Source organism: Myxine glutinosa, chromosome 6, assembly GCF_964187855.1.
Source record: "Myxine glutinosa chromosome 6, kmMyxGlut1.1, whole genome shotgun sequence".
In the NCBI taxonomy this organism is placed as follows: Eukaryota; Metazoa; Chordata; class Myxini; order Myxiniformes; family Myxinidae; genus Myxine; species Myxine glutinosa.
The window spans coordinates 147,199,220-147,225,145 of NC_136266.1; the positions used below are offsets into that span (position 1 = coordinate 147,199,220).

Here is a 25,926-nt window from a genome sequence, read left to right on the forward strand (position 1 = left end):
CCATCCCATTCATTCTCTGTATTCAACAGCATTTCCATATATCTTTTCCATCTTCCTTTAATTCCATCTGGGTCGACAACGATTTGTCCCACTTCATCCTTCAAGCAACTCACCCCCATCACATCACACCTCTCTTTCGCTCTCTGCTTTGCAATCCTGAATACTGCTCTCTGACCCTCTTCCGAATCCAAGCGTTCTCCGAACATTTTCCTACATGCCTCCTGCGCCTTTGCTACCTCTTTCTTTGCAGCCTTATTGGCTGCCTTATAACTTTCATGCTCTGCTGTTTCTGCTCCCGTACCCTTCGCCTTCTGCCACTCCTTGAACTTCTTCCTCTTCTCGTCAATCCTCTTTCCAACTTCATCATCCCACCACCATGTTTCCGAGTGCCTCGGTGGTCCTTTTGTCCATCCACGTCCACATACCTCACCAACGGCTCCCAACAGACTAGCTTTCATTGACATCCAACCACTTTCAAGCTCAACTACGTCATCCTCGACCCTACTCAGCCTCTCTTTTAATGCCTCCCTTACTGTCACCTCTTTCAACCTTCACACCTTCATTCTCGGTTGGTACTTCACCCGCCGAGCTCTCCTCGCACCTTTCACCCTTATGTCGCAGACAACCAAGTGGTGCTGTGAAACAGCCTCCTCCCCCGGGATCACCTTTGTGTCCCGGAGGTGCCCCCTATCTCGCCTATGCACCATCAGGTAGTCAACAGTTGTCGTCGACCCACCTGACGTGTATGTAACAAGCTTATTATCCTCTTTCTGGAACTGAGTATTACAAATCAACAAATCAGCTCCATCAGCAAACTCCAAAATCCTTTCACCTTCTCCATTTCTCACACCATATCCGTAACCAGATGCCAAATGCCAGACTCGTCGATGCTGAGCAGGCTCCCTGAGAATGGTCAGAAAAATGTCCACTTTAACAAGGACATGATCAGATGATCCGATTGGATCAGAAGAAGAGCAGCAGACATTTTCAGGGAAGTTAGTCATAACCAAGTCCAGAAGAGAAGATGCTCCGTTGACTGAGATCCGGGTCGGGAAATTGACAGATTGTGTCAGTCCCAGTGAGTCGCAGAAGTCCTTTGCTGAGGAGCCATGGCTGGTGAGAGCAGTACCCACACCCAGCCAACTGGCATGATGACAGTTGAAATCACCACATATGAGGAAGAGAGTTGGGATGAGTAGATATAAGTTGGTCCATATTATCAGACAGCGAGATGTAGATGGAGTCATCACTGTTTGGTGGACGGTACAACACACATATGAACAAGAGGTGGGAGTGAAGGGGAAGCCGTAGCCAGAGGTATTCCTGGGGGTGAGGTGGAGAGAGTGCAGTGCAGGGCGAGTGAGGAAGAGAGTTTTTGATAAAGATAGCAACCCCACCTCCAGGACGAGGCTCAGGTCTATCACACCGGAGGAGGGAGTAACCCGGGAGAGATACTAAGGAATCAGAGACATCATGAAGGAGGAAAGTTTCTGTTAAGCAGATCACGTCTGCTTTGACAGAAGCAACCTGTATGGAGAGATCAGTTAAGTTTGAACGAAGGCCCCGGATGTTTGAGGTCCATACCGTTAATGAAGAGGAAGGGGGAGCATCGGATACAGAACAGGGGGGAGGAGGGGTAGGGTAAGATGTGGAAGAGGTGGAAGAGGTAGGGAGAGCTGTTGAAGGTGTGTCAGAGATTTCAGAATAGCTCGGACAAAGGGAAGGATGGGGCGGACAAAAGGTTTGATGGTGATTGGGTGAGGCACAATGAGGTGTTATTTGAGGAGGGGGAAGAGCGAGGCAGAAGGTTGGGAGAGATGGAGGTGAGAGCTGGAAGGGGGAAGAAGCGGGGAGGACGCTTTGAGGAGGGGGAGTGAGAGGGGGGAAATTGAGAAGAAATGAGGGTGGGGAGATTTGAAGGGGAGGGGCGAGGGGGGAGTTTGGGAGGGAAGGGACAAGGGGAGAGATTTGAAAGGGATGGGATATGGGGGAGATTTGGAGGGGAGGGGTGAGGGGGAGTCTTGGAGGGGAGGGGTGAGGGGTAGTTTAGGAGGGAGGGGGCAAGGGGGGAGATTTGAAAGGGATGGGTGATGGGGAGGATTAGGAGGGGAGGGGAAAGGGGGAAGATTTGAAAGGGATGGGTGATGGGGAAGATTTGGAGGGGAGGGGTGATGGGGAAGATTTGGAGGGGAGGGGTTATGGGGAAGATTTGGAGGGGAGGGGTGAGATTGGATTTTAGAAAGTGTACGATTAATGGGAAATGAACATTTATTGCAAAATGAGTTTCTTGTGACCTTCGAGTTAAAAATACGTTTAAGGACGCTGGATGGAGGATGGAGTGCACGAGAGTTTAGGGAATGTAGAAAAAAGGCACTATAGGAGATGGAATTTTTTTTTGGGATGAATAGATTTGGTGAGCAAGTCGATAGCAGCCTTTTAAAGAAGAAGAAAAAGGTGTTATAATATATGACGGAATACAGAACTTGAGGGGAAAGTGTAAACATTGAAGTTTAATAACAGTGAAAACTATCTGGGGAAATGGGGGAGAAACACGTGGTCGAAGAACGAACGAACGAATAAGAATGAATAAACGAATGAGAACAGAGAAGGAAATGTTTTTTTTTTGTTTTTTTTTTAGTTGAGATTTACACAAGGAAGTAGGCTATGGGGTGAAAAGACTGGGAAAACAGAGAACGAAAGTTATTGGATCACAAAACGACGGACCGCTGAGAGAAAAACAAAGCCTCAAGGTTGTACACTGTACAAGGCCTCAAGACACGACACGAATTAACACGATTTTCAATACAGGTATGAAAGATTTGCACCGAAAATCTTCCTCGGGACACAATATACGTACACACACCATAAAATAAATACAGTTATAACGAAAATACAAATGGGAACAATGACTTAACTTCGATTTCAAATCGCTCGCGAAGGCCTTGCTCACTTAACGGCAAACAGACGATTAATTTATGAAAGATAAACACCGAGAAACTTCCAAGGTGCACACTATAACTTCACACACCGAAAGATAAATACAGTTTCGACAAAATACAATTGTGAACAGACAACTTTGAAAACGTGGAGGCCCCGGATAGCCGTTCCGCCGCCCCGGATAGCCCCGGATAGCCGTTCACGCCGTTCGAGAATCCCTGCCGCCGTCTCCAAGATCTCGCGAGATCTCGGTCAATTGGTAATGATCTAAATCTAACAGTCTCCAGAACAGAAGCACAGTGCAGTGCACTTGAATGCAGCTTTGGCACACTTGCAGCGTCCAGTGCACCCTTTCTTGCAGCCACAGTCAATCAATTCATGGCACGATTTTGATGCTTCAGGAAGAGTGGTCCAAAGAGGCTGCCACCCAGTTGTCTCCTTTGTCCAGCCCCAGTCAGGTGGGTCTGGCATCTCTGGATCCAAGACCAATGCCTGGTTACAACAGTTGGCCTGGTAGCAAGTGCGCTTGATGTGCTGCTTGAGTGTTGCCTGGGTTGGAGGAATGTTCTCGAGAGTTCTACACTTCTGTGTGAAGAGCTGTTTCCTGGCATCATTCACTTCCGTGCTCTCACTGGTTCTATCGTACAACAGCACCACAAATCGCTCTAGCAGTAACATTGAGCCTTCACTGACCTCACTTGGCATGCCTAGGAGTTCATTGAAAGCATCATTCACCTCTGGGCATCCCCAATTTAGTTGGAAATGACACCAATAATGTTTTTCTACACTATTTGGTTCCAAAATTAAGCGCGCTTGAACATTAGACTCGGTGGACTGGTGGCCATTTTGGATTTGACCTCTCACGGTTCTCAGAGGTCAAATCTGACTTCCCTCCACATCTGAAAATAAACCTTTGGTATGCACTAACTATGTTTAAAATTTCATGCTTTTCTCATAAAATGCACAATTTTTGTGTTTATCTGCTGCACTAGTTTGAAAGTTTGCATGTAGGTATCGGGGCAAGGGCAATGCAAGATGCCATGGGGAGTACTTGACAATGAACCATGCACCACCTACTTTAACTTTGGATCATCACATTCGTGTCTTTTGTATGAATGATTGTTTTAAGGCCATTTTTCCCCACTAGAGCGGGGGTCAGCCTTGCAGGCCCCATGACAATCATGGTTCTCTTTTTGAGGCAATGTTTTTATGGCCGGATTTCCTTCCTGACACCAATTTGTCTTTTGTATACAACACAACACAACAAGATGCATTTTAAAGGCCATTTTCCCTGCTAGAGCGGGGGTTAGCCTTGCGGTCCCGAAGACAATCTTCTCCATTTTGCCCTATTTCCTGCATCTTTCCTTGTTAACCCCCTTGCCCGCATTTCTTCTTCCACCATCTTTAGCCAAGTCTTTCTCGGTCTTCCCTGTCCTCTAATTCCTTCTACATTCATTTCCATCACTCTTCTCAACCAGTCACTTTCATCCTTCCTCAACACATGACCAAACCATCTCAACCTGTTGCTCTTCACAGCATCAATCACAGGCTCTATTCCCATCAACTTTCGCAATTCATCATTTGTCTTCCTCTCTCTCAACGATACTCCGCACATCCACCGAACCATTCGCATTTCCACCCTTTCCAGCCTTCGTTGCTGCTCTACGTTCATTACCCATGTCTCGCTCCCATAAATCATAACACTTCTCACACATGCAGCATACACCTTTCCCTTCAGCTTCAACGACACTCCCCTCATCAGCACGCCACTCAGTTCCCGAAACTTCTTCCATGCACATCTCACTCCAGCAACCATTGCCGAGACTGATCCACCTTCTCCATTCAGCATGTCTCCGAGGTAGCAAAATGTTTTCACACCTTCCAGCTTCACGCCGTCTCCAAGATCAAACTCAACATTTCCTCCATCTGCAGCTCCCTCTGTGCACACCTTACATTTGAATGTAGCTGCCACACTGGTTAATGACCCTCTCAGACCACTACATTTTTGATGAACCCACTCAGCGCACATTGTACATTGAATGGAGTTCACTCCGACACCCTTCCTAAACACAGCACAGGGCCACTTCCCAGTTCTTTCCACCTCACCACATGCTTTACCACTTGCCATCACCTTCGTCTTTCCGATATTCACCTTCAGACCTTTTGTCTCCATACACTCCTTCCACGTGTTCATCTTTTCCTTCAGTCCATCCATACTTTCCGCAATCAACACCAGATCATCTGCATACAACAACTCCCACGGTAAACCCTCCTTTACGTTCTGAGCCAGCACCTCCATCACAGCTACAAATAGTAGTGGACTTGGTACCGACCCCTGATGCACTCCCACCTTCACCTCAAACTCACCACTGTTCCCGTCCTTCGTCCTTACAGCTGTGCGCGCTCTTTTGTACATTGCCATCACTGCTCTGATCAACCATTCCTCCACTCCTAACTTCCTCAATGCCCATGTCAATACTTTGCGTGGAACCCTATCGAATGCTTTCTCCAGATCAACAAACCCAAGAAACAACTTCTTCCTCTTTTCCATGTACTTCTCCTGCAACTGCCTCACAATGAAAAGCACGTCTGTCGTCCTCTTCGTGGCATAAATCCAAAATGCATTTCGTCGATCTTCACTTTCTTCCTTATCCTCCTCTCCAACACCCTTTCCAATACCTTCATTCCATGCTCCAATAACTTTATCGCTCGGTACGAGCCACACTCCAGACGGTCACCTTTCCCCTTGTATAGAGGGACGAAGGTACTCAGTTCCCAATCCACTGGAATGCGGCCTTCTTTCACCACCAGATTACAGATCTCTGTCATTCTCTTCACACCCCAACTTCCTGCTGCCTTCAACATATCTCCCACAACTCCCGTCGGCCCTCCCACTTTTCTACCCTTCATTGCTTTTATCACTTCCTCAACTTCCTTCTCAGTTATCTTCTCTGCCGGTCCTAAAACAGGGTTACTCTCTATGTTGCCATCCCATTCATTCTCTGTATTCAACAGCATTTCCATATATCTTTTCCATCTTCCTTTAATTCCATCTGGGTCGACAACGATTTGCCCCACTTCATCCTTCAAGCATCCCCACACCTCTCTTTCGCTCTCTGCTTTGCAATCCTGAATACTGCTCTCTGACCCTCTTCCGAATCCAAGCGTTCTCCGAACATTTTCCTACATGCCTCCTGCGCCTTTGCTACCTCTTTCTTTGCAGCCTTATTGGCTGCCTTATAACTTTCATGCTCTGCTGTTTCTGCTCCCGTACCCTTCGCCTTCTGCCACTCCTTGAACTTCTTCCTCTTCTCGTCAATCCTCTTTCCAACTTCATCATCCCACCACCATGTTTCCGAGTGCCTCGGTGGTCCTTTTGTCCATCCACGTCCACATACCTCACCAACGGCTCCCAACAGACTAGCTTTCATTGACATCCAACCACTTTCAAGCTCAACTACGTCATCCTCGACCCTACTCAGCCTCTCTTTTAATGCCTCCCTTACTGTCACCTCTTTCAACCTTCACACCTTCATTCTCGGTTGGTACTTCACCCGCCGAGCTCTCCTCGCACCTTTCACCCTTATGTCGCAGACAACCAAGTGGTGCTGTGAAACAGCCTCCTCCCCCGGGATCACCTTTGTGTCCCGGAGGTGCCCCCTATCTCGCCTATGCACCATCAGGTAGTCAACAGTTGTCGTCGACCCACCTGACGTGTATGTAACAAGCTTATTATCCTCTTTCTGGAACTGAGTATTACAAATCAACAAATCAGCTCCATCAGCAAACTCCAAAATCCTTTCACCTTCTCCATTTCTCACACCATATCCGTAACCAGATGCCAAATGCCAGACTCGTCGATGCTGAGCAGGCTCCCTGAGAATGGTCAGAAAGATGTCCACTTTAACAAGGACATGATCAGATGATCCGATTGGATCAGAAGAAGAGCAGCAGACATTTTCAGGGAAGTTAGTCATAACCAAGTCCAGAAGAGAAGATGCTCTGTTGACTGAGATCCGGGTCGGGAAATTGACAGATTGTGTCAGTCCCAGTGAGTCGCAGAAGTCCTTTGCTGAGGAGCCATGGCTGGTGAGAGCAGTACCCACACCCAGCCAACTGGCATGATGACAGTTGAAATCACCACATATGAGGAAGAGAGTTGGGATGAGTAGATATAAGTTGGTCCATATTATCAGACAGCGAGATGTAGATGGAGTCATCACTGTTTGGTGGACGGTACAACACACATATGAACAAGAGGTGGGAGTGAAGGGGAAGCCGTAGCCAGAGGTATTCCTGGGGGTGAGGTGGAGAGAGTGCAGTGCAGGGCGAGTGAGGAAGAGAGTTTTTGATAAAGATAGCAACCCCACCTCCAGGACGAGGCTCAGGTCTATCACACCGGAGGAGGGAGTAACCTGGGAGAGATACTAAGGAATCAGAGACATCATGAAGGAGGAAAGTTTCTGTTAAGCAGATCACGTCTGCTTTGACAGAAGCAACCTGTATGGAGAGATCAGTTAAGTTTGAACGAAGGCCCCGGATGTTTGAGGTCCATACCGTTAATGAAGAGGAAGGGGGAGCATCGGATACAGAACAGGGGGGAGGAGGGGTAGGGTAAGATGTGGAAGAGGTGGAAGAGGTAGGGAGAGCTGTTGAAGGTGCGTCAGAGATTTCAGAATAGCTCGGAGAAACGGAAGGATGGGGCGGACAAAAGGTTTGATGGTGATTGGGTGAGGCACAATGAGGTGTTATTTGAGGAGGGGGAAGAGCGAGGCAGAAGGTTGGGGGAGATGGAGGTGAGAGCTGGAAGGGGGAAGAAGCGGGGAGGACGCTTTGAGGAGGGGGAGTGAGAGGGGGGAAATTGAGAAGAAATGAGGGTGGGGAGATTTGAAGGGGAGGGGCGAGGGGGGAGTTTGGGAGGGAAGGGACAAGGGGAGAGATTTGAAAGGGATGGGATATGGGGGAGATTTGGAGGGGAGGGGTGAGGGGGAGTCTTGGAGGGGAGGGGTGAGGGGTAGTTTAGGAGGGAGGGGGCAAGGGGGGAGATTTGAAAGGGATGGGTGATGGGGAGGATTAGGAGGGGAGGGGAAAGGGGGAAGATTTGAAAGGGATGGGTGATGGGGAAGATTTGGAGTGGAGGGGTGATGGGGAAGATTTGGAGGGGAGGGGTTATGGGGAAGATTTGGAGGGGAGGGGTGAGATTGGATTTTAGAAAGTGTACGATTAATGGGAAATGAACATTTATTGCAAAATGAGTTTCTTGTGACCTTCGAGTTAAAAATACGTTTAAGGACGCTGGATGGAGGATGGAGTGCACGAGAGTTTAGGGAATGTAGAAAAAAGGCACTATAGGAGATGGAATTTTTTTTTGGGATGAATAGATTTGGTGAGCAAGTCGATAGCAGCCTTTTAAAGAAGAAGAAAAAGGTGTTATAATATATGACGGAATACAGAACTTGAGGGGAAAGTGTAAACATTGAAGTTTAATAACAGTGAAAACTATCTGGGGAAATGGGGGAGAAACACGTGGTCGAAGAACGAACGAACGAATAAGAATGAATAAACGAATGAGAACAGAGAAGGAAATGTTTTTTTTTTGTTTTTTTTTTAGTTGAGATTTACACAAGGAAGTAGGCTATGGGGTGAAAAGACTGGGAAAACAGAGAACGAAAGTTATTGGATCACAAAACGACGGACCGCTGAGAGAAAAACAAAGCCTCAAGGTTGTACACTGTACAAGGCCTCAAGACACGACACGAATTAACACGATTTTCAATACAGGTATGAAAGATTTGCACCGAAAATCTTCCTCGGGACACAATATACGTACACACACCATAAAATAAATACAGTTATAACGAAAATACAAATGGGAACAATGACTTAACTTCGATTTCAAATCGCTCGTGAAGGCCTTGCTCACGACACGGCAAACAGACGATTAATTTATGAAAGATAAACACCGAGAAACTTCCAAGGTGCACACTATAACTTCACACACCGAAAGATAAATACAGTTTCGACAAAATACAATTGTGAACAGACAACTTTGAAAACGTGGAGGCCCCGGATAGCCGTTCCGCCGCCCCGGATAGCCCCGGATAGCCGTTCACGCCGTTCGAGAATCCCTGCCGCCGTCTCCAAGATCTCGCGAGATCTCGGTCAATTGGTAATGATCTAAATCTAACAGTCTCCAGAACAGAAGCACAGTGCAGTGCACTTGAATGCAGCTTTGGCACACTTGCAGCGTCCAGTGCACCCTTTCTTGCAGCCACAGTCAATCAATTCATGGCACGATTTTGATGCTTCAGGAAGAGTGGTCCAAAGAGGCTGCCACCCAGTTGTCTCCTTTGTCCAGCCCCAGTCAGGTGGGTCTGGCATCTCTGGATCCAAGACCAATGCCTGGTTACAACAGTTGGCCTGGTAGCAAGTGCGCTTGATGTGCTGCTTGAGTGTTGCCTGGGTTGGAGGAATGTTCTCGAGAGTTCTACACTTCTGTGTGAAGAGCTGTTTCCTGGCATCATTCACTTCCGTGCTCTCACTGGTTCTATCGTACAACAGCACCACAAATCGCTCTAGCAGTAACATTGAGCCTTCACTGACCTCACTTGGCATGCCTAGGAGTTCATTGAAAGCATCATTCACCTCTGGGCATCCCCAATTTAGTTGGAAATGACACCAATAATGTTTTTCTACACTATTTGGTTCCAAAATTAAGCGCGTTTGAACATTAGACTCGGTGGACTGGTGGCCATTTTGGATTTGACCTCTCACGGTTCTCAGAGGTCAAATCTGACTTCCCTCCACATCTGAAAATAAACCTTTGGTATGCACTAACTATGTTTAAAATTTCATGCTTTTCTCATAAAATGCACAATTTTTGTGTTTATCTGCTGCACTAGTTTGAAAGTTTGCATGTAGGTATCGGGGCAAGGGCAATGCAAGATGCCATGGGGAGTACTTGACAATGAACCATGCACCACCTACTTTAACTTTGGATCATCACATTCGTGTCTTTTGTATGAATGATTGTTTTAAGGCCATTTTTCCCCACTAGAGCGGGGGTCAGCCTTGCAGGCCCCATGACAATCATGGTTCTCTTTTTGAGGCAATGTTTTTATGGCCGGATTTCCTTCCTGACACCAATTTGTCTTTTGTATACAACACAACACAACAAGATGCATTTTAAAGGCCATTTTCCCTGCTAGAGCGGGGGTTAGCCTTGCGGTCCCGAAGACAATCTTCTCCATTTTGCCCTATTTCCTGCATCTTTCCTTGTTAACCCCCTTGCCCGCATTTCTTCTTCCACCATCTTTAGCCAAGTCTTTCTCGGTCTTCCCTGTCCTCTAATTCCTTCTACATTCATTTCCATCACTCTTCTCAACCAGTCACTTTCATCCTTCCTCAACACATGACCAAACCATCTCAACCTGTTGCTCTTCACAGCATCAATCACAGGCTCTATTCCCATCAACTTTCGCAATTCATCATTTGTCTTCCTCTCTCTCAACGATACTCCGCACATCCACCGAACCATTCGCATTTCCACCCTTTCCAGCCTTCGTTGCTGCTCTACGTTCATTACCCATGTCTCGCTCCCATAAATCATAACACTTCTCACACATGCAGCATACACCTTTCCCTTCAGCTTCAACGACACTCCCCTCATCAGCACGCCACTCAGTTCCCGAAACTTCTTCCATGCACATCTCACTCCAGCAACCATTGCCGAGACTGATCCACCTTCTCCATTCAGCATGTCTCCGAGGTAGCAAAATGTTTTCACACCTTCCAGCTTCACGCCGTCTCCAAGATCAAACTCAACATTTCCTCCATCTGCAGCTCCCTCTGTGCACACCTTACATTTGAATGTAGCTGCCACACTGGTTAATGACCCTCTCAGACCACTACATTTTTGATGAACCCACTCAGCGCACATTGTACATTGAATGGAGTTCACTCCGACACCCTTCCTACACACAGCACAGGGCCACTTCACAGTTCTTTCCACCTCACCACATGCTTTACCACTTGCCATCACCTTCGTCTTTCCGATATTCACCTTCAGACCTTTTGTCTCCATACATTCCTTCCACCTGTTCATCTTTTCCTTCAGTCCATCCATTCTTTCCGCAATCAACACCAGATCATCTGCACACAACAACTCCCATGGTAAACCCTCCTTTACGTTCTGAGCCAGCACCTCCATCACAGCTACAAATAGTAGTGGACTTAGTACTGACCCCTGATGCACTCCCAACTTCACCTCAAACTCACCACTGTTCCCGTCCTTCGTCCTCACAGCTGTGCACGCTCTTTTGTACATTGCCATCACTACTCTGATCAACCATTCCTCAACTCCTAACTTCCTCAATGCCCATGTCAATACTTTGCGTGGAACCCTATCGAATGCTTTCTCCAGATCAACAAACCCAAGAAACAACTTCTTCCTCTTCTCCATGTACTTCTCCTGCAACTGCCTCACAATGAAAAGCGCGTCTGTCGTCCTCTTCGTGGCATAAATCCAAAATGCATTTCGTCGATCTTCACTTTCTTCCTTATCCTCCTCTCCAACACCCTTTCCAATACCTTCATTCCATGCTCCAATAACTTTATCGCTCGGTACGAGCCACACTCCAGACGGTCACCTTTCCCCTTGTATAGAGGGACGAGGGTACTCAGTTCCCAATCCACTGGAATGCGGCCTTCTTTCACCACCAGAGTACAGATCTCTGTCATTCTCTTCACACCCCAACTTCCTACTGCCTTCAACATATCTCCCACAACTCCCGTCGGCCCTCCCGCTTTTCTACCCTTCATTGCTTTTATCACTTCCTCAACTTCCTTCTCAGTTATCTTCTCTGCCGGTCCTAAAACAGGGTTACTCTCTATGTTGCCATCCCATTCATTCTCTGTATTCAACAGCATTTCCATATATCTTTTCCATCTTCCTTTAATTCCATCTGGGTCGACAACGATTTGTCCCACTTCATCCTTCAAGCAACTTACCCCCATCACATCACACCTCTCTTTCGCTCTCTGCTTTGCAATCCTGAATACTGCTCTCTGACCCTCTTCCGAATACAAGCGTTCTCCGAACATTTTCCTACATGCCTCCTGCGCCTTTGCTACCTCTTTCTTTGCAGCCTTCTTGGCTGCCTTATAACTTTCATGCTCTGCTGTTTCTGCTCCCGTACCCTTCGCCTTCTGCCACTCCTTGAACTTCTTCCTCTTCTCGTCAATCCTCTTTCCAACTTCATCATCCCACCAGCATGTTTCCGAGTGCCTCGGTGGTCCTTTTGTCCATCCACATACCTCACCAACGGCTCCCAACAGACTAGCTTTCATTGACATCCAACCACTTTCAAGCTCAACTACATCATCCTCGACCCTACTCAGCCTCTCTTTTAATGCCTCCCTTACTGTCACCTCTTTCAACCTTCACACCTTCATTCTCGGTTGGTACTTCACCCGCCGAGCTCTCCTCGCACCTTTCACCCTTATGTCGCAGACAACCAAGTGGTGCTGTGAAACAGCCTCCTCCCCCGGGATCACCTTTGTGTCCCGGAGGTGCCCCCTATCTCGCCTATGCACCATCAGGTAGTCAACGGTTGTCGTCGACCCACCTGACGTGTATGTAACAAGCTTATTATCCTCTTTCTGGAACTGAGTATTACAAATCAACAAATCAGCTCCATCAGCAAACTCCAAAATCCTTTCACCTTCTCCATTTCTCACACCATATCCGTAACCCCCATGAACTCCCTCAAAACCATCCATACTCCTTCCCACTTGTCCATTTAGGTCTCCTCCTCCCACAACAACTTCTTTATCCTTCACGTTTTCCATCAGCTTTTCTATCGCACACCTGTCCTTCTCTTCATCGCTCCGACCAACCTGCGGAGCATATCCCGAGATGACGTTCACCAAGAGCTTTCCAATCATCATTTTCACCATCATCAACCTATCACTCACTCTAGTCACACTCACCACACTGTCTACAAACTCCTCAGAAAACAGGACACCAACACCATTCACGCCCTCCAGGAACCCTTGCCACATAAACTTGTATTTCTGTCCCTGCCTACCCTTCACCATTCTCACACCACTTCCCTTCCATCTCGTCTCTTGCACACAGCATATGTCCACTCTTCTTCTGACCAATACCTCCACCACTTCTCCTGATCTCCCTGTCATTGTCCCTACATTCCATGTCCCAAACCTCAGAAACCGATCTCCACTTCGGGCTGTACCCTGCCCATATGTAGTTGTAATTGTCATGGTTCTCTTTTTGAGGCAATGTTTTTATGGCCGGATGCCCTTCCTGACGCCAACCCTCTTAGTCGTCTCTTACGACAAGCAGGGATACGGTTTACCTATTCTAATCCAGGGTGTACACTGAGAAACGTTTAAAACATGGAAATTCTGGGGGGGGGGGGGGGGGGCTCACATTAATCACACAAAAAGTCAAACCGACACACAAAACACAAAAAATAAAGGGAGCGGCAGACAAGATGGGGAGAGAGAGGGAAGGACACAAACACAACATTTGAGAGCAGGGACAACGGGAGAAATGTGGGAGAGGGAGGGCTTTGGGGGAGGTGGGAGAGGTATAAAACATATGAACACTGCAAGGACTTCCAGGAAAGAAGTTGGAATTTCAAAAAAAAAAAAGAAAAAAAAAATGTATCTGGGGTGAATTAGCGGTGGGGAGAAAAGATCAAGGTTTTGGATGGGGGAAGATAAGAGATGGTGGTGAACAGCTGTTTTAAAGACCTAGAGGGAGGAGTGGGATTGAAGGGAGTGGGGGAGTTTGTTCCAGAGGTGGGAGAAAAGGGGAATGAAAGAGTGAAGGTGAGCAGAGAGCCTAGATTTTGGCAGTTTAACCATAAGAGGGTTGCAGGCAGATCTTGTGCGACCTGAAGGAATATTGGGGGGACAGAGCACAGAGAGAGCTGGGGGAGCAAGGCCGGAGATGAGTCGGTAGAAGACAGAAAGACCACCAACCTGCCTGTGGTGAGTGATTGAAAGGCCCTCGGAGTTAACTTCCTCGCAGGAGATTCCAATGATTCTGAAAGCTTTGGTTTCAACAGCGTGAAGCCGAGCTAGGTGTGAGGCAGGAGCACCAGTCCAGAGGGGGGAACAGTATTCCATTGAGCTGCGGATGAAAGCCTTGTATGTGGTGAGGAACTCAGGTGTGCCAACGAAGGACTTCGCACGGCGGAGGATGCCCAGTCGGCGACTGCCTTTGGAGGCCAGCTTGGAAATGTGGTTTTCCCAAGAAAGATCATGGCAGATAGTGAGACCCAAAAGCTTGAGCGACAGAACTTCTTGGAGAGGATTGTTGAGAAAGTAGATGGGAGGGTTTTCCAGTCGGTCCTTTCGGAGAGACATTGTAAGAGTGTGCGATTTGTCAGGATTGAAAGACATGTTCCACTTGTTTGACCAGTCTGATTTTTTCCAGGTCTGCAGAGAGTGAGGAGGCTGCAGACTGCCGATCTGAGGTATGAGGAATGGAGCGGCAGATAGTGGAGGTTTAAACATATTTAAATAATATTTAAACAAAACCATGAAAAATAATCTGGGAAAAGTCTCTAAGTGAGGACGTGGATTTGAGAAAGGAGCAGAGGTGGAAGAAAAACGAGATATAGGGGACGGGGCACAAGTCCAGACGAGGAGGACAGCGAACAAGCACGTGTCCGGGAGGAGAGAAAGAATTAATAAAGATTTTTTGTTTGTTTATTTGTTTGTTTTGTTTTTAAAACGTTGGACAAAGGGGTAAGATGTTCGTGAGAGGTAGGGGGGAGAAAAGAAAATCAAAGAAACAAGCAAATACAATGAAGGAAAGAACTTATATTCACAAAATACTGATGGGGGAGAGGGAGCCTGGAGAGACCAGGCCGCGCATGAGGTACGAACAAAAAACGACTAATTACACACAAATTTGCAATCATTACAAAACCAAAACTAAATAGAAACACAATAACACATACACAATAAAATAACCAGTGGAAATTTGACAAAGACACGAATGGGAAAATACTCAAACTTTGATGTCGTGGAGAGATCGAAGCAAGGCTCCTCGCTCGAGGGACCGGAAGCGGAACCATATATATATATATATACACACACACACACACACACATGATCTCAGGCTCATAGTGGAGCTGCCACACGCACATGGAACTACAAACAAACATACACAAAATACCACAAGACAGCTAAATGAGACAAACACAGCCACTGAGCTTGGGGGAAGTGATGTCACATCCCGGGGTACTTTGGGCATCAGCAACAGCACAACAATGGCACCGCTTTTCTCTCTGCACTCAGCATAGATAGGAATTCCCTCCCCTCCCCTCTCCCCTTCCCCCGACTCTCCCCTCTGCCCGTTCCTGCCCCGATGGATGCTAACTTATGGGGATTGTCCATGCTCTTAAACTTTTAAATGCCGAATGTTAAAGCAAGGAAGCAGCACAAACCATTTTAACGTCGTTGGTATGACTCCACCAGGGTTTGAACCGCTAACCTCACAGAATTTGAGTATATGCTCCATCCATTACCAGGATCAGGTCTGGTTAATATCTCTTTTTGATAAATAAAAAAAACAAGACCGAAAGTAGGCGGGCTTGTAAAATATTGTCCTGTGATTCCCCTCGGTGAAGATCGGAAAATCACGAATAGCCAAAGCCAGCTTTAACTCCAAAGGCGTTCAGTTCAAATAGTGGACTTCACTATATATATGTGCGGGGGTGGAAAGAGAAGAAGAAGAAGAAGCTTTTACCTGAGCGATCCGCCGAACAGTCTTCAAACATGCAAAAATAACTCAAACGAAAAACGGATTTAGAATGTACAAAAATAAACAGGTTTATTTAACGGAATGCCGGTAAAAAGAAACGTGACTGTAAATAAATGTCCTAAATGGAGCGCTCCCGCACCAGACGTATAACATAGACACAGGCGAATATAAACTGGATAAAATTAATAGTGTGGGTTATTGTGCACTTGTTATTGTGCATTGTGCACTATGTTCGGAGAATGCTTGGATTCGGAAGAGGGTCAGAGAGCAGTATTCAGGATTGCAAAGCAGATAGCGAAAGAGAGGTGTGATGTGATGGGGGTGAGTTGCTTTAAGGATGAAGTGGGACAAATCGTTGTGGACCCAGATGGAATTAATGGAAGATGGAATAGATATATGGAAATGCTGTTGAATACAGAGAATGAATGGGATGGCAAGAGAGAGAGTAACCCAGTTTTAGGACCGGCAGAGAAGATAAATGAGAAGGAAGTTGAGGAAGCGATAAAAGCAATGAAGAGTAGAAAAGCGGGAGGGCCGACTGGAGTTGTGGGAGATATGTTGAAGGCAGCGGGAAATTGGGGTGTGAAGAGAATGACAGAGATCTGTAATCTGGTGGTGAAAGAAGGCCGCATTCCAGTGGTTTGGGAACTGAGTACCCTCGTCCCTCTATACAAGGGGAAAGGTGACCTTCTGGACTGTGGCTCGTATCGAGCGATAAAGTTATTGGAGCATGGAATGAAGGTATTGGAAAGGGTGTTGGAGAGGAGGATAAGGAAGAAAGTGAAGATTGACGAAATGCAGTTTGGTTTTATGCCAGGAAGAGGAACGACAGACACGCTTTTTATTGTGAGGCAGTTGCAGGAGAAGTACATGGAGAAGAGGAAGAAGTTTTTTCTTGGGTTTGTTGATCTGGAGAAAGCATTCGATAGGGTTCCACGCAAAGTATTGACATGGGCATTGAGGAAGTTAGGAGTGGAGGAATGGTTGATCAGAGTAGTGATGGCAATGTACAAAAGAGTGCGCACAGCTGTAAGGACAAAGGACGGGAACAGTGGTGAGTTTGAGGTGAAGGTGGGAGTGCATCAGGGGTCGGTACTAAGTCCACTACTATTTGTAGCTGTGATGGAGGTGCTGCCTCAGAACGTAAAGGAGGGTTTACCGTGGGAGTTGTTGTATGCAGATGATCTGGTGTTGATTGCAGAAAGTATGGATGGACTGAAGGAAAAGATGAACAAGTGGAAGGAATGTATGGAGACAAAAGATCTGAAGGTGAATATTGGAAAAACGAAGGTGATGGCAAGTGGTAAAGCATGTGGTGAGGTGGAAAGAACTGGGAAGTCGCCCTGTGCTGTGTGCAGGAAGGGTGGCGGAGTGAACTCCATTCAATGTACAATGTGCGCTGAGTGGGTTCATAAAAATGTAGTGGTTTGAGAGGGTCATTAACCAGTGTGGCAACTACATTCAAGTGTAAGGTGTGCACAGAGGGAGCTGCAGATGGAGGAAATGTTGAGTTGGATCTTGGAGATGGCGTGAAGCTGGAAGGTGTGAAAACATTTTGTTACCTAGGAGACATGCTGAATGGAGAAGGTGGATCAGACTCGGCAACGGTTGCTAGAGTGAGATGTGCATGGAAGAAGTTTCGGGAACTGAGTGGCATGCTGACGAGGAGGGGAGTGTCGTTGAAGCTGAAGGGAAAGGTATATGCTGCATGTGTGAGAAGTGTTATGATTTATGGGAGCGAGACATGGGTAATGAACGTAGAGCAGCAACGAAGGCTGGAAAGGGTGGAAATGCGAAAGGTTCGGTGGATGTGTGGAGTATCGTTGAGAGAGAGGAAGCCAAATGATGAATTGCAAAAGATGATGGGAATAGAGCCTGTGATGAATGCTGTGATGAGAAACAGTTTGAGATGGTTTGGTCATGTGTTGAGGAAGTATGAAAGTGACTGGTTGAGAAGATTGATGGAAATGAATGTGGAAGGAAGTAGAGGACGGGGAAGACCGAGAAAGACTTGGCTCATGATGGTCGAAGAAGAAATGCGGGCCAGGGGGTTAACAAGGGGAGATGCAGAAAATAGGGCAAAATGGAGAACATTGTCATGGGGACCGCAAGGCTAACCCCTGCTCTTGCAGGGAAAATGGCCTTTTAAAATGCCTGTTGTTGTTGTTGTAATGTGTTTTAATGCGCGATTCCTGCTCGACGTGTCTCGTGCGTTGCCATACGGGACGAGGGGAAGTAACTTTCTGAGGTTAGACCTACAACGTCACATATTCCATAATCCCTACAATTAAGTAACACAAGGCCATCCCCGTATGACCACAAATATACACGCTTGATCCGAAATCCGGTCTAAACAGGTCCCTGAGTTATGTACATCAAAGTGGTTCTTTCTACCCACGATCATCAGAGCACCTACCTATGCAGATCTACCTGAATCCTATTATACCTATTATAAACCACAAGTGCATATGATTAGCTTTTTTAAACAGTCGCTAATGCGGTTAATAACATTAAACAAAAAAATTGGGAGGAATCCAGACATCCGTGAGGTAAGTTTTACGAACAGAACTGAGGGAAGATCTACTGTAATCTACAAGAACCACCTTTAGAGGCAATTTTACACGCAGAGCAAGGGTTGGCCTTTTTCGGGCACCTTGGTCCCCTTTTTGAAGCAATGTTTTATGGCCGGATGCCCTTCCTGCCGCCAACCCTGTTAGTCGCCTCGTGTGACACACAGAGAATTACCAGTGAACTGGTACTCAATTTGCCGACCTCGGAAGGATGACAGGCTGAGCCAACCCCCCTGGTGTTAATTCAGCGATCGACCGGGATTCAAACCCAGGATCCTAGGATCCCAAGCCAACACCCTAACCGCTAAGCCAACACCAGGCTATACTGTAATCTACAAGGATTGGGTTAATAACATGCTATAAAAAAAAACCGAGGCGAATTCCTTACTTCCGCGGTTGTTCGTACCGTACACTGCTTATCATTGATTCATGAACCATACACCGCTTCATTCCATTAACTTTGTATTCACGACATTGGGATTAAAGTGTTATGGTCATATTTACTATATTATTATTATTACTATTACAAAAACGATACTACTGAAACGATATACGACTGTATTAAGAAACCAGGGCTTAATTTGTCTGAAACAGCCCGAAGGTGAGGCATGAGGCCTAAGGCCTAAACATACCGTTTTGTTGGAAGAGCCGTAACGCCGATGCTTTCGATATTTGATTGTCATTTTAACAATCGGTTTGTTTGTGTTTCACACTGCATGAAAAACGTAAAGGTAGATCATGGCGATTGTGATATATGACAGGTTCGATGATATGTTTGGCCAGAACAAAATTGGAATCAAAATGCCGGTGTGGAGAGTCAGCCGCAGTACCGCCGTATTGACACCAGACGTATTCACATCACCCTGTCATGTGACCAGATCCTCAGCTCAGATTGGTATACGTTTGAGGGGACATACAGATGGACAAACACTGTTCTAGATGGCATTGCCCTATGGGCAAAAAAATTCCCTTGCTCGTTATGTCCAACTGTTGCTGCACTGTCGGTTGCCTTTTTAACCCTATGCCACTCGCTCTTCCATAAGCCCCGATTTTGTTTCAGATACATTTACTTCTTTTTTTTTTTTTTTACCTTGAAGTGTTGAATTATCCACAATATTAGGCTCCTCCTTTACCACCATAAGGTCTGCAACAACAAATCAACATCAGTGTCAGCAGCGATCACATTCAAACTATTGATATGCGAGTTAAAAACGAACATTTTCACACAAATAGGAGAAAGCGCAATAAATTTCATTACATAAACATCATTGTATATTTGAGAAAGATCTTTTATGGGGCGAGTAAGCAGAATTTCCCAAGCACCCATAGTTTTCCAACACCCAGCACTTTTCATTCTGTTTGAAATGTATTTATCACACAATTACATTCTCAATAGACAAGATGCAGGCTAAAAGCGGCAGGAATTAACAAGCAATAGCCCCGTGGGGGACCGACAGTTATTTCCCAACAATATCGAAGAGGATTTTGAAATAAATTACGTGAATTTGAAGCAAAACCCCCCTCCCACTCCCCTTTTCAGCCTCTTTATAGTAGGCGGATCCAGACGAGGAGCATACCCCCATGAGACCCCACTGTTCTGATGTATCGTACCAAATTTTGTCCTTATCAGTCATATAGTTTGTGAGGAAAATGTGTTTTCGTGAATAAAACAGCCTCGGTTAAAATCATGTACAGTAGATACAGTCACGTGAAAAAGTAAGTACACCCCATGTAAAATTTTGACTTTTTCAACATACAGCTATTTGATCTTCATTTCAACAATATTGATAGATAAAGGTGATATAATATAACAAATATCATGAAACATTTACATTTTGTAGTTCATTGTATAATTTAAACAAACATAAATGCAAATTTCGCATGTGGAAAAAGTAAGTACACCCCTACATTTATCACGACTTCAAATACCTAAAATTAGAATCAGGTGCACCAGCTCAGGTTCAAATGATTAGAACATTGTTCGAGAGGATCTTGGAAGAACCTGTCTTATTTAAACCTCAGACATTTCGTTTGGTTTGCTCTTTGTTGTTGAAGTGTACGGCGTCACCATGCCAAGATCAAAAGAGCGCTCTGAGGCCTTCAGAAAGAAGGTTATAGAAACGGGTCTGGGAAGGGATTTTAAAAGATCTCCAAACAATTTGAAATCAATCCTTCGACTGTCCGGAAGATCATCTACAAGTGGAGAAGTTTCCAAACAACTGCCAACTTGTTCAGGCCAGGCCGCCCCAGCAAGTTTAGCCCGAGAGCAGACCGCAAGATGCTGAAAGAAGTCTCTAAGAACCCCACAATGTCATCATGGGACCTACAGGTAGCTCTTGCCACTATTGATGTCAAAGTGCATGAGTCTACCATTAGAAAGAGGCTGCACAAATTTGATCTACATGGGAGGTGTGCCAGGAGGAAACCTTTGCTGTCCAGAAAGAACATCAGGGCAAGACTAAAGTTTGCCAAAGAACACCGAGGCAAAGAACAGCACTTCTGGAACAATGTGCTCTGGACAGATGAGTCAAAGGTAGAGCTATTTGGCCACAGTACCAGAAGACATGTTTGGTGAAAACCAAAGACAGCATTTGACCACAAGAACCTACCAACTGTAAAGCACGGGGGTGGAAATATTATGGTTTGGGGCAGCTTTGCTGCATCAGTGCCTGGGCAGCTCACCATCACAGAATCCACTATGAATTTTTCATTGTACTAGAGGGTGCTTGAGGATAATGTGAGGCCATCTGTCGGAAAGTTGAAGGTCAACCGAAGGTGGACCTTGCAACATGACAATGACCCTAAACATACCAGTAAATCCACCAAGGAATGGCTGAAAAGAAAGAAATGGAGGGTTCTGGAATGGCCAAGTCAAAGCCCGGATCTAAATCCCATTGAGATGTTGTGGGGGGATTTGAAACGAGCTGTGCATGCAAGAAACCCCTCAAACAACGCACAGCTGAAATAATTCTGCATGGAGGAGTGGGCAAAAATTTCTCTCAGTCGATGTCAGAGACTGGTAGACAGTTATAAGAAATGCCTACTTGAGGTTGTTTCTGCCAAAGGGGGCAATACCAGCTATTAGAGCCAAGGGTGTACTTACTTTTTCCACATGTGAAATTTGCATTTATGTTTATTTAAATTATACAATGGACTACAAAATGTAAATGTTTCATGATATTTGTTATATTATATCACCTATATCTATCAATATTGTTGAAATGAAGATCAAATCGCTGTATGTTGAAATATGTTGAAAAAGTCAAAACTTTACATGGGGTGTACTTACTTTTTCACGTGACTGTACGTGAGACCGGTCCTGAAGTGAGATGGCTGCTTGCATTCCCTGTCTGTCTGAGTGAACTGTCGGACTGAAAATATCCAGAGATGATGATTCTCACAAGCACGTGATAGACCAAGTTTTATTGACTTTTTCGTTTCTAGACGTCGCCTGTGATGTGTGACATCATGTTTACTGCAAATGGCATTCCCACAAGAAAGAGCGGTGTTGCCTGGTCTGAATGAATGAATGAATGAATGAATGAATCTTTAACATTAATTAACAAGTAATTGGAATTAACCAGTAATCGCCCCGTGGGGGACTGACGGTTATTTCCCCACAATATCCAAGAAGATTTTGAAATAAACTACCTGAATTTGAAGCAAAACCCTCTCTCTCTCCCCATTTCAGCCTCTTTATAGTGGGCGGATCCAGACGAGGAGCATACCCCCATGAGACCCCACTGTTCTGATGTATCGTACCAAATTTTGTCCTTATCAGTTATTTAAATTAAAATTTAATTATTTACAATTTATTATTAAAAATTTAAAATCATTACTCCAACCCAACCTCCTTTTCTTCCTTCCCTCTCTCATCCCTTCCCTAGTTGTACTCTGTCCATCATCGACATTCTCGTTCCTTTATTTTCTCAATCAATCCCTCCGTCAACCTAGTCATCAAATATTCGATGAAATTTGGTCTGGATAAGTGTGCAAGGTACACATCCATACAAGTTAGACAAACAAAAACGGACAACATAAAAATTGGCACTAATACAACAGTACAGGATCATACAAATACCTCAGAGTAGAAGAGCGCCACCAAATATGTCACAAACAAATGTGCAAAACAATTGCCAGAGAATACCTGCATAGAACAAAGCTAATCCTGAAAACATACCTATCTCCAAAGAACAAAATCAAAGCCATAAACCAGCTCGCAAAACCAGTATTCCAGTACAGCTGCGGAATAATAAACTGGCCACAACTGGTGTTGCCTGGTCTATAGAGACCAAATGATGATAAATGCCATATGATATAAATCTTGACAAAAAAAAATCCGAGAAACGTTTGTTCACATGCAAACCACATCGTTATACCCCATTTTATTCCTTTTCATTTTTGTTTGAATTTGCAACAGGAATTTGTGGATCGAATGATAATTTGTGGATCAAAATACTCAAAAGTACCGATAAATATCACAGGAAGAAGTCAAAGAGTGAAGTGAAAAACAAAATCCAAATTGAACAATTTGGGGCGATGGTAATATGGTAGACATGAGAAGATGAAGTGCTACCGCATGTGGATCTGTGGAATCCTGGAAGGTGGCGACGTGGTTGGGTGAAGCTCATGACATCACAGCTAATCTGGCTACAGCGTGCTACAGGTGTGTCAGTCTGTGTGCGAATCCTTGCGAGTGCAATTGAAGCATGAACATGACATTGTTGAAATTGTTCGTACTTTCTGTCCAATACGGCTTTTGACGATACAAAACAGAGTCCATGAGTTCTGCAAAACATCCAAGAACTGCTTTTAGCAGTGAATGGTTCCGAGCTTTTTACAAACTGCGATGGAGTCGGAAGTTGCATTTCAATTTTTTGCACAATATATTGTTTGCCTTTACAAAAATGCCAAATGGGTGTCACATTGCTTTTTAGCCAACTTATTTATCAATTATGTATGCAAACAAGACGTCATCTCACTCCTCACCTCACCTCACCTCCCTTGTATGCATTCCTCTTCCCTTTACTCCAACCCAACCTCCTTTTCCTTCCCTCTCTCATCCCTTCCCGAGTTGTTCTCTGTCCAACATCGACATTCTCGTTCCTTTATTTTCTCAATCAATCCCTCCGTCAACCTAGCCATCAAATATTCGATGAAATTTGGCCTGGATAAGTGCGCCAAGTGCACATCCATACAAGTTAAACCAACAAAAACGGACATCAAAATTGGCACAAATACAACAGTACAGGATCATACAAATACCTCGGAGTAGAAGAGGGCCACCAAATATGTCACACACAAATGTGCAAAACAATTGCCAGAGAATACCTGCATAGAACAAAGCTGATCCTGAAACATACCTATCTCCAAAGAACAAAATCAAAGCCATAAACCAGCTCGCAAAACCAGTCTTCCAGTACAGCTGCAGAATAATAAACTGGCCACAATCAGAAATCAATAAACTAGATATCAAAACAAGGAAACTCCCCACCATCCACAAAATCTTTTACAAAAATCAATGTATCCCAAGAATGTACCTGCCAAGACGAGGAGATAGCGGCCTGATGGAGGTCAACCAAGTGCATAGAATGACAACTGTAGGATTGGCCAAATACGTAAAAAGTGCAATAGACTACCGAATCCAATTTGTAAGCAAACACGCGGACAACAAACCAGAGAAGGTAACCCTAACTCACCTAGTAAAAAAAATTCCAAAGGCAGGTGTGAATGGAAGATATCGCACAAGAAACTGAAACGAGTAGAGCCCCAACAATTGCAATAAAAGAAGAAAGCAAAATATAAAATTAAATAGCAAGAGATATACACCAACAACTAGGAAAACAAAAAAACAGAAGGAAGTACCAAAAAAAATAGTTGGACAGATTGGGAGTAGACAAAGAAGGCTCTTTGGAATGGCTAAGAAGAAGTCAGCTCAACTGGGATGGAGAACGAACATTATAAATTCCCAAGACCAAGGACACTACACCAATGGCTTTAAGAAAATGGCAGGACTGAGTCAATCGGACAAGTGTAGGTTCTCCAAGGAAGAAACAGAAAGTACGAGCCAACTCCTATCAAGGTGTAAAAAAAAAAACTCATGTTGGAGCAGATGTACACACCCAAAGGCACAACAAGGTATGTAGATTAATCCCCTGGCACATCTGCAAAAGTCTCAATAACCCAGTTCCAGAAAACTCATGGAAAGATTAACCAAAAGTAATCACTGAGAACAAGGAAGTATTGCTACATACGACTTAATGATCCCATTAAGCGTGAACATAGAAAACAAAACATTGCGACTGGATATAGCACTGAGGTACAAAAACAAATGTAGGTATTGCTAATTGAGGTGTCAGTCCCCAGTGATTTTGGCCTAAATAATGCAGAAATCAAGAAAATGACCAAATAACAAGCACTCAAAAATGAAGTGGAAGCTGAAGAGCACCGAAATTTTACCAGTGATTATTGGAGCAACAGGAATGATAAAAAAAAGAACCTTGCAAAGATCTTAAAAACCATCCCCAGGAATATTACCACAAGTGAACTACAACTGGAGGCAATCCGAGGTTCGGTGACGATCCTGAAAAGAGCCCTTGGAATAAAACTCTGAAAAAGTTGAACACCTTGGTCCATGAACCGTGATCCATTACCAAAGAAGAGATGGATACTTTGGGTCCTGGGAGGACTCCGTTCCACCTCCTGAAACCCACAAATGGAGATAACAACCAACGACACACACATACACACTGACACACATACACACTGACACACATACATACTAACACACACACACACACATACATACTAACACACACACACACACACACATACATACTAACAAACACACATACATACTAACACACACATACATACATACTAACACACACACACACACATACATACTAACACACACATACACACATACATACTAACACACACATACATAAATACTAACACACACATACATACTAACACACATACATACTAACACACACACACACACACACATACATACTATTACTAACACACACACACACCCATATACATACTATTACTAACACACACACACACACACACACACACACACACACACACACACACACACACACACTTAGATATATATATATATATATATATATATATACACACACACACACACACACACACACACACACACACACAGTCCTTTTTAAGTGGCTCGTGTTGTCTCCATCTCGTCAACCATAAATCAGTACCATCGTCGTCTTCACATCGAATAATCCAGTATCGATATTTATTATGTTGTACTTGTACGTACTAAATCGACACAATTGCCCACATGATTTCAGACTGAAAGTTTTACAACGAAGAACCAAAATACTATTTTCTCTCCAAAATCACAAACCCGAGAGTGCACCTTTCAACAAATAAGCTGCACTCGCTCTTGTGGAGGCCTGCATGACGCTTCCCGAAGAGGATCTTCATTTGAGAGATCTTCAGCGATTCGAAAAGACGTCTTTAAAATCGCGAGGCTGCGTAGGACAATGTCCACCACGAAAAGTCTGCAACATATATCAGCAAAATGCGGGAGATGAACAGCTCGATTCAAGGAAGGTCGTAGGTACAGCCGCAAACTAC

General features: G+C 45.0%; 1 protein-coding gene across 2 annotated transcripts in view; it reads right to left on the reverse strand.

Moving 5' to 3' along the window:
* Positions 1–25,926, reverse strand: part of LOC137428867 (uncharacterized) — a 107,181-nt gene extending 81,255 nt beyond the window's left edge. For both annotated transcript variants that reach the window (XM_078780710.1, XM_078780708.1), the window contains exons 1-2: positions 25,706–25,926; positions 19,397–19,450 (exon numbers count right to left, since the gene is read on the reverse strand). The gene's annotated coding sequence lies outside the window, so the exon portion shown is untranslated. The remainder of the gene's footprint in view (positions 1–19,396; positions 19,451–25,705) is intronic.